Source organism: Cervus elaphus, chromosome 18, assembly GCF_910594005.1.
Source record: "Cervus elaphus chromosome 18, mCerEla1.1, whole genome shotgun sequence".
Classification (NCBI taxonomy): Eukaryota; Metazoa; Chordata; class Mammalia; order Artiodactyla; family Cervidae; genus Cervus; species Cervus elaphus.
The window spans coordinates 26,442,341-26,458,385 of record NC_057832.1 but is presented as its reverse complement, the minus strand read 5'-3'; the positions used below and the strand labels follow the sequence as shown (position 1 = coordinate 26,458,385).

The following is a 16,045-nucleotide window of genomic DNA, read 5'->3' as shown; positions in this document are numbered from 1 at the left end:
TTAGGGAAGGTTTTTACCTTGAGTCTCCTGATTAATATGAAGAAGACAGTGAGAGAACAAAGCAAGGAAGAAGGAGAAGAAAAATTGACAGCTGAATTTGAGACATGGTAACATGTTGTTTAAGATGTATATTGGACATCCATGTGGATATATTGAGTATTAAGAATTCAGAATTCAGGGGAAATGACTTGGGCTGAAAATATAAATTTAGATATTATTTAGATGTTACCAGCATATAAAAGGTACTTAAAGACATGAGATCATCAAGGGAATCTGTGTAGATGAGGAAGAAAAGAGCCCTTGAGCATTTGTTGTTGAGAGGTCAGGATTGGGGTGGGGAGGGCTCCAGGGAAGGAGATTGAGGGAGTACTCAGTGATGTAGGAGGAAGCCCAGAAAGAGAAACAGGCAACTCAATCAAATGCTTTGTTACATCAGTAAGATTATAAATGGCCACTGAATTTAGAAATATGGAAATCTTTGGTGACCTTGACGAGAGCACTTTCAGTGGGTGGGTGAAGGAGGAGATTCAACAAAGAAATGTAAAGCGAAGAAGTGTACATCGTGAGCACGGCCCACTCTTGCAGGATACTCTCATCCCTCTGAATTTCCTTCTCCCTGAGTCTGTTCTAGCAACTACCAGCCTGCTCATTTTGGCATATTTATCAGGTCTCACCCTCAGTGATACTTAACTACTCACTATGTTTATGTCTTCTTTCTCTCTAATTTGGAAGCTCTTAGCGGAGAGAATCAATATCTCCTTTTACAACCACAACACCCCCACCCCCCACCTCAGAACTTTGCACAATTCTGTGCCTACAGTGAGTATTAGAAAATACATGATGAACTAAATAAATATCTCCCTAATGGCATTCTCTGCCTTCTTTTCTAGCTCTTCTTCCTGATAATAAATTTAAGAAGACTATAGGTCCAATTTCTACTCTTCATTTTGTCCTTTCTGGACCTTCATGAAATGTTTCTACCCAAAATGTATCTTTTAGCATTTTCTTATAATTTCCTCTGTTTCACTCTATTTCAGTTTATTGACCATATCCTAAAAAGAGGAATTATTTTTACAGACCAGTTTAGCTATAATACTACCCTTGTCTGGAAATTCCTGTTCCAGCCCAAGGGCTTTTCTCCTCTGAAAAAAAACAAGAAAGAACCCTAATCTCATCTTATGGTATGCTTTGCTTTGATATATAGTTACACAAGATTTTAGGCTTATCATCTGTACCTCAGTATCATGATGTGTCTTGAACTACTGGATTCAAAAATTCTATTTTTATATCCTTCCACTTGAAAAAATATCTTAAGACCAAGTTTAGCATTGTTTATTCTGTTGATTAAATGGCACTTTCAGGATCAATGAGAAACAAAATAGAGCCACACAAGAGGACACTTTATGAAGGATTAATATATGGTAGAATGAGTAGGTAAACAATGGATGGAAGGATGGATGAAAAGGACTTTACACTGCACAGTTACTTTATACATCATATCTTATCTTCTTTAAGCTTTCAAGACCCATAGGATGTGAGTAATAAATATTTTATAAGACTATGATGCAGTAATCTTAAAGAGGCTGACCTCCCCAAGGATATTCCAAGACATGGAATGAATCTCTGACTTTAGAATCCAGTCCTTCCCTCTTTCCACCATGTAGATTCCTGAATAAAAATATAAAGCCACCTGAAACGTAATTCAAAGTTGTTTTCCAAGGCTTTTCATTTAGAATTGAAGATGTTTTACTGAATGTTTTTCAATGAAATTATAATTCTTTAATTCTATTTTTTCTTCTTTAATAACATATGAACCACTAGTCTTACAGTTGGTTTGACCATTTAATTTAACAAAATATCAACAAAACAGTTCTTTAACAACTTCCTGCTTTTGATCTTTTCCATCTTGAAAGCTTATCAAACTACCATTGACTCAAACAGTAATGATTTACAAGTCTGAGTTTCTGAAACAGGATTAAAATGTTCTCTGGGAATACATTTCCTCTTTGGAGTAGACTTCTTTTTGCCACAAGACCTTCCTCTCAGATTTCTAATCTTAAGAAAACAATCAAAGACTAGTTTATTAGGCAAGTGCTCTCTGGGCCTAATATGAACTGTGTACCTCAAATATATTTTTTAAATGTTCTGTTTACTTCCCAAGTATGGGAACTCTTAGGAATTTTGAAAGCTTTCTTAACCCTGTAAGGTCACCGGGGCTCCATTAGAGATCTGAGTGAATAATTACTAACAACTATCCCAATATTATTGAACCTTCAAGGTTAGCAACAAAAGTCTGATAATCTTATTCACTTTACCTTTGGTCATGGGCTCTAAGGAAAAAAAAATAAGAAGGGAAAGTTAATGGCAACATATGATGCTATGATGGAAATATAATCTCTAATGAGATGGATCAACTTGCTAAGGCAGTTAAGGAGTTCACTCAGCATCCCGAGTGTCTACCCAGGGGGCCCTCGCTCTGGAGTTTATATCCTAAAATCATCATCTGTCCCAAAACTTGAAGTTACACTGAGATCTTCTAAGGAGTGCTAATTTTTTTTAAACTCTTTATTTTGCATTGGGGTATCGCCGATTAACAACCAACCCTGTGAGTTTCAGCCATAAACACACATGTGTCCACTAGCCCCCAGACTCCCCTCTCATCCAGGTTGCCACATAACAAAGAGCAGAGTTCCATGTGTGGTACAACATGTCCTTGCTGGTTGTCCATTTTAAACACAGCGCTCTGTACATGTCCATTGCAAGCTCCCTAACTGTCCCTTTCCCCTACTTCCTCCCCGCCAGAAACCACAAGCTCATTCTCAAAAGTCTGTGCATCTGTTTCTGGTTTGCACACAAGCTCATTTCTTTTTAGACCACATATAAAGGATATCATACAATGTTTCTTAACCACTGTTAACTTTTAATAAAATCCAAGACTGAATTTTTAATTTTAAAATTATTTTTGATAAAGAAATATAACATTGGAACAATTTAACTTAAATTTAACTGTGTATTAGTAACTATTTTTCTCATGTTATATTGTGGTAAACTGAATCTGAAATGTAGAGATATTGGATTTTAGCTTCTACAATTCAAAATAAGATGAAGTATATTAGATATATGTTGATTTTGTGAAACTGATATTCTATTTGACTAAGATACTAAGATTTTATTTCATCTTTTTACTAGGTACATTTATATTTTAAATCTCATGTTGACTATTTCTACCTGTATCTTAGGTTTCACAATTCATTAATAAGACACAATTTTTCAAAATGTTGCAGAAGAATTTGATAAATAAACTGACTGGAAAACTAGGTATATGTTTTATCATTTTCAAAAGAAGAAGAGAAATGTAATGATGATTAACTCTGTATACTATTTTTTTTCTTTTGCCAAATCTTAACTGACTTCCAGAAAGTGGATACCTTTCAATGAAAATAGACATAATAACTCTCAATGAAATGATTATGAAATAGATTTTCCTGTTGAAGAGTCAAGATGAAACATGAAGGAGATAAGCTTATGCAGAAGACGTTTTTCATTCTTTTTTTTTTTTTACAACATGGGCAAATGGAGGATGAAGGAACAGCCTTCACCTTTCATCATATGCTCTGCTGCGCTCCAAGATTTACAGTGACCCTTTAAATTAAAAAAAAAAAAAAAAAACCCTGCACAAAATAAGGAAAGGAAGCTGTCAGTCATCAGAAAGGTGACAATCAAGTGATATTTTCATGTGAATGGTTTACAGTGAGTTGGTGACTGGTAGCCAAACTAAGACCATGATGTTGAGGAGCAACAAAATTTGAAAATGGAAGCATGCAAACAAAGGAAATTGTTTCTACAATGTAGGTTTTGAAAAGTTAATGCCCAGTAAGCACTTCATAAACTCTACTTCACTCATGACAAAAGTGCACTTGGGTTTTTAGTGAGCTAAGCCATAGTCAGGAGAAAAAGAAATCTGACCATTTGCATCATCTTTCTTGTAAAATTTCACACTCCTCTTGATTCTGACATTGGTGTGATTTGTAAAGGGCGCTAATTGCGGTCAATTATTATGGTCCTCTAGCGCCACCTAGTGTTTTCCACATATTGCTGTATCCTTACCAAACCAATTTCTTACAAAGGAATTCACACCCCAAATAAAAGGAAACAGGAAGACTTCATAGCTTGATTTTGCAATCTTATAATCAAGGTATTGTCATTCTTGTCATTAGGGCTTTTAAATTGCTGAAGGACTCTTGTCATTTTTGTTGAATTCAAAGTCCTTCACTCCTTTGGGGTTCATTTCAATAGATAAACGCCTATCCTAATCACCATTGTTTCCTAGCAAACCAAGGCAATTATAAGATTGACCCTGTTTTTGACAAGTGGTGAGTGACTTAACACTTGATTCATTTTAGCATTTCAAAGTGGAAGATCTACACATCTAAGTGCTGTGTTTACAGAAACAGTCAAGGAAATATGGGAGAAAGAAATGATAACCATTGAATACACAATTTTCATGAAATAACAAAATTTGTTGAGAACGCTCTCAGGTTCTTGTTATTAGAAATTGTGGTCACAGAAGAAGGTTATGGTGGGTGACAACTACTCTCCCACAATCTTGCTACCAAATTATACTATAGCCATTTCTCAGATCAAATTATGCCACACAAATAGGCATTTGTTAAATAGTCAGTAGCAAGCAAATACAAAACTATTCATATGACCTATTCTATAAGTGTAACAAAGTCCCAGATCTATTCTTGTTATTGCTCAAAAAACTACCTTGTGTGTGTGAAAGATTCACAGGTGTGGCAACGTCCTTGAGGCAGAATTGTATGGTATTATGATCAGCATCAAGCAACCAGGAATCATCTTAAACCAATAGCTGGACACAAGACCACTTGGATGTAATGTTTGAGGCACTACCCTTATGGATTAAAGATATGGATCTCCAATTTTATGTCATGACTATTACTTAAAATATTTTTGCCTTATGTTTTTAAAAGGTGATGTTTAAAAATAGATCCATTCCAAGTGTCAAATATGTTAAGTATATCACAGAATAACTCCAACTAAGAGGCGGGGGGGGAAAACCCTTAATCTACTTGAAATTACATGAAAATGAGATGGTGTTTACATGTGCCTTGAGAAAATATCCCATTATTCTTGTTCTGGTTTTCTCTTTCTCAAATCTCTTTATCGAAGTAATCCAACAACCAGGAAAAATGTCTTTGCTTCTAGATAAGAAGAGCTAGGACTGAGTCAGATAAAAAGCCTATTTCCTATTGTCTTAGGAAATAGAATTGCAGTCTGGATCTTTCAAATCCAGATGCATGCCAGGCTATTAAACTAGCTTAGTCAACACATGGAAAAGCCAACATTTCTGTGAAACTCTGGTCAGGTAACAAAGGAGAAAGCTCATCATTTCAGCCTGAATGACCATGTTTCCCCCATTTTCAGTCAAGTCAATGAATGCAGAAGAATCTAGGTTCCCTGTAAAACTACTTCAGCTTCTTCACTTACAAAATGTAAGTGGGAACAGAAATATAACAAAGGCATTTGATGTTCAAGGAAAGATGTAACATCACTTTGAATGCAACTTAAAAAAAAATATTTCAAAAGGCACATTTGTTTTGTACCCAAGAAAATTTATAATATTTTACAAAATTAATACATTTATGTTTTGAAAAATGATAGGTAAATATATCATTTTATGTCAGGACAATAGGAGATACATCCAGGCTAACACAGTCCTTTTCTACAGGTGACTTGCTCCATGTGACTTAAAAGATGCCATAAGGGTCATGTGTGCTTACATATCTTTCCACTCACTCAGTAAAGTGACATCACCCCTTCTTGCTGAACCTCAAATTCTCACTTTATAGCCAGTGCTCTGGTTTAGATAGGAAAGCAATCCGTCCTTAATATTAAATGCTAGAGGCAGAGGTAGTAAAAATGTGACCATTTTTAGGTGAACACCCTAGAAAGTGTGCTTCAAAGCTTTAACTAAATGCTCATGAGTGTCCTTGCTCTGACTCAAAAGATCTCCCAAGCCCACAGTTTTTATCTAACCCTTCAATCATCTTGTACTGTGGATTCATCTACCAGTCACCCAGTTCTGCTGACCAGACGCAAAGAATCCACGACGAAGTCAGATCTCTGGCGGGTAAGTGCTGTCTGGCCCGACCCAGGACCAGAGCATCGGGCTCCGAGGTTAGCATCCACGTTTGACGGGGCCTGCGCTCTGCGGTAAGGCGGACCGGGGCCTCAGTCCCGCGCTGCCCCCAGCTCTGGGCGACCCCCTGCCGGTGTCCGAGCCGCCGCCCACTGCCTTCCTCAGACTGTCCTCAGCTCAGCAGCCAGGACCATCCTTTACATTGTGGTCCCCACACCTGGCTCCTCGGCTCCAGGCTTCTCCTGACTTTCACGTTCGCAGAGGAGAAGTGAAGCGTGCCCAGTGCGCTCGGCGCTGTCCCGCCTCCCTGGGCTCTATCCCCCACTCTCCTCCTGCCTCAGCTCCTGTCTCCGGCCGCTGCTACTCAAGCCGAGGGCCGCTCTCTTGCCTCAGTTCCCTCTGGCCGGAATGTCTTTCTCCCCGCTGCCCTCTCTGCTTCCTCCTGCGGTGCCTCGGGTCTTGGCTCTCAGGTTACCCTTTCCTAGAGCGCCTCTCTCATCCCAAGTCCATCACACACAGCTGCACACCGCGCTGGCGCCGCTCTCACCATCTGTCTCCCTTGCTGTTTCATTCTTCCCCACCGTATTCGTCAGCATCTGACATATGACTCTTTATTTTTCTATTTCCGTCGATGCCTGATCACCACCCCTCACACTCAATCTTCCTAGAACGTGGGTGAGCCAACTTTTACTTACAAGGCCAGAGAGTGAATATTTTTGGCTTTGTGGGCCATGTGCATTTCTGTCACAGCTTCTCCACTCTGCTATTATACAGGAAAGGAGCCATTGGCAATATCGTGTTCCAGTAAAACTATATTTACAAAAACACGTGGCAAGTCCTAGATTTGGCCCATGGCTGATAATTTGCCACCCCTGCTCTAGAATAATAACCTCCATTATTCAGGGACTTCATCTGATTTATTTACTGTTTTATCCCTACAACTTTGAAGAAGTCTGGTACAAAGCAGTTCCTCAATAAACTCACCTGTAATTGAATTAATGTCCTTAACCAAGGTATCAGTTTCTCATCGAGGTAACAATATCAGCTTTTGGGGTTATCAAAAATAAACAGTTTGTGAAAGAGTGTCACACAACTAGGTACATAGGAGTGGGTAAAATTATTCTGAACTGCATACCCCAAGAAGAATATGAAAAAAGCAAGGCAATCAGGATTTAGAGGAAAACCAAAACTTTATATTTTAGAAAATACTGAGGGAAGAGAGGACATTTTGTCTGGTGCAAACCCAGAGGAAGCATGATAACTGTCTTCCAAAATTTGAAGATTATTTTGAGCAAGAGACATTCTCTATGATTTTTGTGGTACTGAAAGAGGTAGAACTAGGATCACTGGATAAATATCGCACGGAAATGAATGTCTGCTTATTGAAGGCATGCACTTTCCAATCACCCCTGGAAGGCAGAAGCCACATTCGTTTTCATCACCAATACACCTTTATGCCCTGCACGAGGCCTTAAGGTGCACAACCTGTGCTAGTTGAATGGCTAATTCAGAGTGAAGAATGAGTAATCTAGTCCTCAGAGCCGACCAAAGGCGCAACAGACTCTCTCAGTTTGTGGCTTGGAAGATTCAAGAAGGGCTTCCCCAGTGGGTCAGTGGTAAAGAGTCTGCCTGCCAATGCAGGAAACGCAGGTTTGATTCCTGGGTAGGGAAGATCCCCTGGAGAAGAAAATGGCAATGCACTCCAGTATTTTTGCCTGGGAAATCCCATGGACAGAGGAGCCTGGTGGGCTACAGTCCATGGGGTTGCAAAAGAGTCAGACACAACTCAGTGACTAAACAACAACAACAGGTTCAAGGAGGAACTTTTCAACTACTTGCTAGGGTGTAGCAAAGGTGACATCTTACATACAACTATGATAACTTTGTCACAGCTGAAGAACTACTGGGTTGGCCAAAACATTTGTTCGGGTTTTTCCATAAGATGTTATAGAAAAATCCAAATGAATTTTTTGGCCAACCAGTAACATCAGTGCGTTACCGTGAACTACACACACATTGTTCTGATTTCACTAGCTTTTCCACTAATGTCCTTTTCTGTTCCATGATCCCACAAAAGTTGCTAAGTATCTCCATAGGACCCTTTGACTGTAAGTTTCTCATACTTCCTTTGTTTTTAACGACCTTGACAATTTTGAGGGATATTGAACATTGTCCTTCTGTTTAAATTTGTTTATTTTCTGCACGATTAGACTGGGGTTATGGGTTTGAGAGATAAAGAACACAAAGGTAGTGTCATTTTGAATGACATTATGTTAAGAGTATGTTATGAGTAAGTTAAGAGTACATGTTGTCATCACTTATGACTGTTGCTATTAACACTGATCACTTGGCTGAGGCAGTGCTGGTCAAATTTCTTCACCATAAAGTTACTCTTTTTCCTCCTTTCCATAACCTACTTTTTGAAAGTAAGTTACTACACAGCTCACCTCTTGGAAGAAGTAGTGGCTACATAAATTATTTGGAGTTCTGTAAGGAAGATTTATCATTTCTCCCTATTTGTTTATTTGTTTGTCTATAGATCATTTATATCAGCATGGACTCATAAATATTTATTTTATTCCTTAGGTTACAATGCAGTCTTACTAGTATTCATTTTATTGCTCAAATCCTTACAGTTTTGGCCATGGGCAATTCTTTTAGGTTGCCTCCAGTGTCTCTTAGATGTAATCCTATCTTTTTGTTTTTTAAACATTTCTTAACTTCTGGCACTACAAGCTGCCCTGGGCTAGTCTCGTGTTTTCTCTGCCCCAACCCTAGAATCAGCTATTTTTCCAAGGAGCCCTAGTCCTTTTATTAGAAAATAGTGTTAGAAATGATGATCTATGCTCTGAGTATGCTTATTGCTTCTAGAATGTCACTGCTCTGTGGTCTTCTCAGCAGACAGAGCTAGAAAAATACATGTCTGTGTACTAACCTATGTAATATGGATTATAAAAATCTATAATTACTTCTGTGTCTATCCATCTTTAGCTACATTAAATTAAACACAGTTTCATAATGATGATTCAGTTCCTAATCTAGTATCTCATGGTCCATCTATCCCTTCTGGCCTCCTCCTTGCTTAACTGTAACCTCTGTCTCCAACTTGCATAAATCTGGTTTCCATAATCCATTTATTCATTTCTTTAAAACTCTAGTATACACATATACTAGATTCCCTGAGAAATCTATGTGCAGGTCAAGCAGCAACAGTTAGAACTGGACATGGAACAACAGACTGGTTCTAAATAGGGAAAGGAGTACGTCAAGGCTGTATATTGTCACCCTGCTTATTTAACTCATATGCAGAGTGAAAGAAAAGAAAGAAAGTGAAGTCACTCAGTCGTCTCCGACTCTTCGCGACCCCATAGACTGTAGCCTTCCAGGCTCCTCCGTCCAAGGAATTTTCCAGGCAAGAGTACTGGAGTGGGTTGCCATTTCCTTCTCCAGGGGATCTTCCCAACCCAGGGATCGAACCTGGGTCTCCCGCATTGCAGGCAGACGCTCTACCATCTGAGCCACCAGGGAAGCCCTGGTGCATTTATGCAGAGTACATCATGAGAAACGCTGGGTTGGATGAAGCACAAGCTGGAATCAAGATCTCTGGGAGAAATATCAATAACCTCAGATATGCAGATGACACCACCCTTATGCCAAAAAGAGAAGAAAAACTAAAGAGCCACTTGATGAAAGTGAAAGAGGAGAGTGAAATAGTTGGCTTAAAGCTCAACATTCAGAAAACTAAGATCATGGCATCTGGTCCCATCACTTCATGGCAAATAGATGTGGAAACAGTGGAAACAGTGACAGACTTTATTTTGGGGGGATCTAAAATCACTGCAGATGGTGACTGCAGCCATGATATTAAAAGACGCTTGCTCCTTTGAAGAAAAGTTATGACCAACCTAGACGGCACATTAAAAAGCAGAGTCATGACTTTGCCAACAAAAGTACATCTAGTCAAAGCTATGGTTTTTCCAGTAGTCATGTGTGGATGTGAGAGTTGGATTATAAAGAAAGCTGAGGGCCAAAGAATTGATGTTTTGAACTGTGGTGGTGGAGAAGACTTTTTGAAAGTCCCTTGGATTGCAAGGAGATCCAACCAGTCCATCCTAAAGGAAATCAGTCCTGAATATTCATTGGAAGAACTGATGCTGAAGCTGAAACTCCAATACTTAGGTCATCTGATGCAAAAAACTGACTTATTTGAAAATACCCTGATGCTGGGAATGACTGAAGGCGGGAGGAGAAGGAGATAACAGAGGATGAGATGGTTGGATGGCATCACCGACTCAATGGACATGAGTTTGAGTAAACTCCAGGAATTGGTAATGGACAGGGAAGCCTGGCATGCTGCAGTCCATGGGGTCACAAAGAGTTGGACTCGAATGAGTGACTGAACTGAATTGATACACGTATAGCAGTTTCTGAATTGTTAACCCAGCTACCATTCTTTACATTAGGCATTTAACATATATGTCACTACGTGTTGGGGCTTCCCAGGTGGCACTAATGGTAAAGAACCCACCTGCCAATGCAGAAGACATAAAGACCTGGGTTTGGTGCCTGGGTTGGGAAGATCCCCTGGAGAAGGAAACGGCAACCCACTCCAGTATTCTTGCCTGGAGAATCCCATGGACAGAGGAGCCTGGCAGGCTACAGTCCATGGGGCCACAGAGTCAGACATGACTGAAGCGACTTAGCATGTATGTACATCTTGTCTTCATGACCCATTATATAGATAAGGAACCTCAAATTAGAGCTTTTAAATTACTTGCTTAAGGTGACACAGCTACCAAGTCTGGAGCTGGAACTTGAACCCAAGTATGCCTGTTTAGAAAGTCAATGATCTTGCTATTGTACATACTGCTTTCCAATATAATTTTTTTTAAAAGGAAGCTAATTTGTAACATACAGTTTGAAAACAAGCAAATATATTGAGTTTTTATTATGAAAGATATTCAGGTTTATTATAAAAATCTGAAAAAAGTTATTTTTACAGTTATACTATATGTACAATTTGGTACACTGTTTTTTTCTTAAACAACATGTGCATTTCCACACTGAATGAAAACTTTGTAAAGATAATTTTTAATGACTACTTAATGTTCCATCCAATCTGTAGACCATAATAAACTTAGACGTGTCTCTGCTGCTGGCAGTGAAGATAGTTCCATATTCTTTACCAACATAAAAAATGTTGTAAGTCATTCTATGCCTCCAAGAAGTGGAATTACTGGGCCAAGGTGTTTAAGGTTTTCCACACACTTTGCCAAATTGCTCTCACAAGAAACTGGACTAATTTAATTCTCCCCAGTTTATCAGAGTGGTTTTTTTCACTGCCACATTTTAATATGATTATTTAACAGCAATCTTTACTCCATGAATGGCCATTAGAATTGAGTCTTGCAAAAAAAGAAAAAAAAAAAAAAAGAATTGAGTCTTGCTTCTATCATGACCAACTATAACCTATTTTACTCAATATCCTCCTTCCAGGTATTAAGTGATTCAAAAAAGATTTGATCTCTCTGTATAGGATTCTGATTAAACAATGAAAATTGTGTGTATGTCACCTGAAATGTAAAATATTGTTATTAAATCTCAGAAGATCTTTGAGATTTATTAATATCTCTGCCCCTAAGGCTTAATCTTGACTTGCTTCTGATCCTAAGGATTAGTCTTGATTTGCTTACTACCCCTTAATTAAGAACTCTTAGTAATATCAATTAAATAAATCAACTACTGTTTCTATCTATAGTTACCGGGCTACCATGCTCTGATCATGGCCCTAAGCTTATTATGTTTTAACCAAGAGTTATTTATAGATTAAATAAATAATATGTGTCCTATAAAGATATACCACTGTTTTCTAATTCATATATATATATATTGTTGTGAAAAACAAATTATTTCAAAGCATTGTTGAATTCATAATAGCTTTTGTCATCAAGTGTTTTCTCAGCAGATCCTAAAATCACAGCTGTTCCTGTGGGGATTTTAGAGATTGGAAGACATTAAAAATGTTTCTTCATTTTCAAAAACGTTGGAAACCACTTAAGTGAGCATCAGAGTACATATGTAACTTTGGTGATGATAGGAAAGGCAAGTACTTACTGAATGTCATCCAAATGGTCCTTCTTTAGCTCATGTTCTACACTGAGTACAAATCTAATTATCTTATTCCTTTCTGAGAAACTAAAGTACTGTCTTCTTTCAATGAGGAATGTTGCAATAATCTAAAAAAAGAATGACAACACCACCACAGTTCAGTCAGTTCAGTTCAGTCGCTCAGTCGTGTACGACTCTTTCACTTGCATCAAGAGGTTTTTCAGTTCCTCTTCACTTTCTGCCATAAGGGTGGTGTCATCTGCATATCTGAGGTTATTGATATTTCTCCTGGCAATCTTGATTCCAGCTTGTGCTTCTTCCAGCACCATATTCAGAGTCAAAACTTTCCTCAAGCCCAAAGTATTTGGGGTGAACATAAGCACAGCCCAAATCTTCCCTCAGGTACTATATGTGTGTATGCAATCTTGACCGCTGGTCTCAACATTTTTGACAGTCTAGATCAGCAGCTATACAGTCAGGGCAGTGTCGAGAGGAATTACAGGGAAGCTGAGCTATTATCAGTTGATGGGGTGGGTCCCTTGGATTCCTTTGTTACCATGTAAATATCTCCGAAGTCTGACTGACCACACTGAGGCAGACGAGGCAAGAAAAAGAAGGCTGATTTTTATAAAGAGAGATGGAAGTGCTGTTACTCAATTTTGCTACAAGACTATGAAACCTTATAGCTTGTTTTATGGGGAGGAGCAGTGAAGCAGGAAATTGTTAATGCAACACATTTGGAAAAAGCCAGGAAACGTGAGGATACCAAGCAAAAATGCCAAGATTTTAATACCTACGTAAGGCCCCTGCAACAGAGGCTAAAGGATTCAGAAGTAAACATTCAAGAAGTGAAATACCACTTAGTTGATTATAGACATGAGCTCGATTAGCTCTAAGGAATCTTAAGAATAAAAGAATGGGATTAATCCATACTTTTTAGTTAATAGGCATCATTTTTCCTCACCAGCTTTGATTTGCCATTACTCTTATTTCTAATAAAGCATGTTAACCATCACATATAACATAGGTTGTAAGCACAATATTCACAGTTTTAGCATTTTGTAGAACTTACTTCTCAGGTATTTAGACTGCATGACACACACTATATCTTTAAGTCTTATAAAAACCTAATGTTCAAGACACAAGAATTTCCAGAGGATCTGTGAGTATAAACAGCATTAAGGGAACCCATTTGCAGAGCCTCAACCTCCTTTCACATACACTCTTTCTTAAAATGTATGTGTTCAGCTACCACTCTGTCCTTGGTTTCTAGATAGCATTTAGCAACAAAAGGAACCAGGGCTCCTTGGAGAAACAACTGATTCTAGGAATAGGGCATGGAAAATACAGAATAAGCCTGGAATACCTTACAGTGCCAGAAAATAAGAAAGTGGAAAGAAAGAGGGATGGAGGGAAGAAGGAAGGAAGGAGATGATGGGAGAGTTGGAGCAAGGGAAGATAGAAGCATGTCAAAAGGATACAACGCTAAAGAGTTCCCAATGTCCAAAGCTGGATGAAATTGAGCAACCAAATAAATAACATTGGTTTATAACCCAAAGAATAAAATAAGCATCAGTGAATCTGTAGTGAAACACCAAATGATTGACTAAGTCAATAAATGGAGAGGAGACAATTTTCCTTATATACTTGCTTGGCTATGAGTGAAACAAAAAATCACCATATGAATGCCACATAATAATTCCTGCAGATAAGATTCACTGACAAAGTCTAAAAGTAGTAGGCAAAACTTTATTGTTACACAGGATAGTTAAATGGCCTCTTCCCAAATTTGATTACTGTGATGGTTTGATCAGTATTCTCGGGTACTTCTCCCTCTAGGAGGTAGAGCTTCATTCCTCTCCCCTTGAGTGTGGGCTAGACTTAGTGACTCTCCTCTATCAAGTAGAAGATGGAAAGGGAGAAACCATAACTTTATGGTGGAGAAGCCCAGCATACACCACTTGCCCAAGTGATCAATGTTAAGAGCACTAGTGATAAGTCACATTGATGTTATGTATTCCCGACCTGACACAATGAAAGCACTTTAGCTCAGGTGTTCTTCTTAAGAATGCATAACCCCAGTCTACTCACAAGAAAACACCAGACAGGCTCTAATGAATATACCTTATACAAAAGGCCTGAAAAATACTCTTCAGAAGTGTCAAGGTCATGAAAGACAAAGAAAAACCAAGACATGATCACAGACTAAAGAGTTTAAGAAGACGCAAGAGAGACGTCCTTGGTGATCCAGGGGTTAAGACTCCATGCTCCCAATGCAGGCAGCAGGGGTTCAATCCCTGGCTGGAGAACTAAGATCCTGTATGCTACATAGCGCAGACTTAAAAAAAAAAAAAAAGACACAAGAATTACAGCTGACCCTTCAACAATGCAGTTCTGAACCGCAAAGGTCCATCCATACACGGGTATTTCTCAATAGTATTTCTCCATGGTTGGTTGAACCCAAGGTTTTGGAGGAACTATGGATATGGAGGTTTGACTATAATCTATAGGCAGATTAACCCCCCACACACTCATGTGTTGTTCAAGGATCAACTGCAAATGTAACATATTATTCTGAATCAGAAAAAAAGTCATCAGTGGGAAAACTGGTGAAATATATGTGAAGCTGTAAAGTCTGAAGCAATGTTAATTTCTTAGTTTTGGTAAATAAACTATGTTTTTATGAGATGTTAATATTACTATAAATGGGCAAAGGGTATGTTGAACCTCTCTGGACTATTTTTGCTACTCTTAACAATTTAAAATTATTTCAAAATAAAAATTTTTGAAAACTGATCTGCTTGAGCATGCTTCTCCTTCTGATGCTTTTCATTTTCTTTCTTCTCCTTGCACATTGATCCCACTTAACAAAAAAACAAAAAACACTTCTTGCCCATACTTAATTCCTGCTGTAGTAAATTGTCCCAGGATGTAAAACCACCTGCAAAGCAAACCAGGGGACAAATTTGAAATGCCTCTGAGGGTAAATGCCTCCATTGGGAGGAAAGCAAAGAGATCAGAGAATAACAGGAAGGACTAATAATGGGAGCAAAATCTTTTAGAAGTGGCTCAGTGGGTAAAGAATCGGTCTGCAATGCAGGAGACACAGGAGACAAGGGTTCAGTTCCTGAATCAGGAAGATCCCAGGAGAAGGAAATGGCAACCCACTCCAGTATTCTTGCCTAGAGAATCCCATGGACAGAGGAGCCTGGCGGACTACAGTCCAAAGGGTCACAAAGAGTCAGACACGACTGAGTGACTAAGCACAGTGATCCCTTCACGGATCCCTTCATGGATCATAGCCTTGTCATGGCAAAGGGACGTGATAACTCAACTGAGCTATGAGCCATGCCATGCAGGACCACCCAAGACAGATGGGTCATAGTGAAGAGTTCTGACAAAATGTGTTCCACTGGAGGAGGGAACGGTAAACCACTCCAGTATTCTTGCCTTGAGAACCCCTTGAACAGTAGCAAAGGCAAAAAAGATAACGACACTGGACAATGAGCCCTCAAGGTCAGAAAGTGTCCAATATGCTAATGGAGAAGAGTGGAGGGCATTTGCTAATAGCTCCAGAAAGAATAAAGTGGCTGAGGCAAAGTGGAAATGAAGCTCAGTTGTGGATTGGTAGTGAAAGCGAAATCCGTTGCTGTAAAGAACAATATTGCATAGGAACCTGGAATGTTAGGTCCATGAATCAAGGTAAACTGGATGTGGTGAAGCAGAAGATAGCAAGAGCAAACATCAACATCTTAGGAATCAGTGAACTAAAAT

At 38.8% G+C, this 16,045-nt stretch overlaps 1 protein-coding gene and 1 non-coding gene across 6 annotated transcripts in view; both read right to left on the bottom strand.

Annotated features, from left to right (window-relative positions):
• Positions 1 to 16,045, bottom strand: part of NXPH1 (neurexophilin 1) — a 465,780-nt gene that overhangs the window by 359,472 nt on the left and 90,263 nt on the right. The window lies entirely within an intron of this gene.
• On the bottom strand, positions 9,620 to 9,691 carry TRNAC-GCA. The gene has a single exon. It is a non-coding gene; the product is annotated as a tRNA-Cys (tRNA).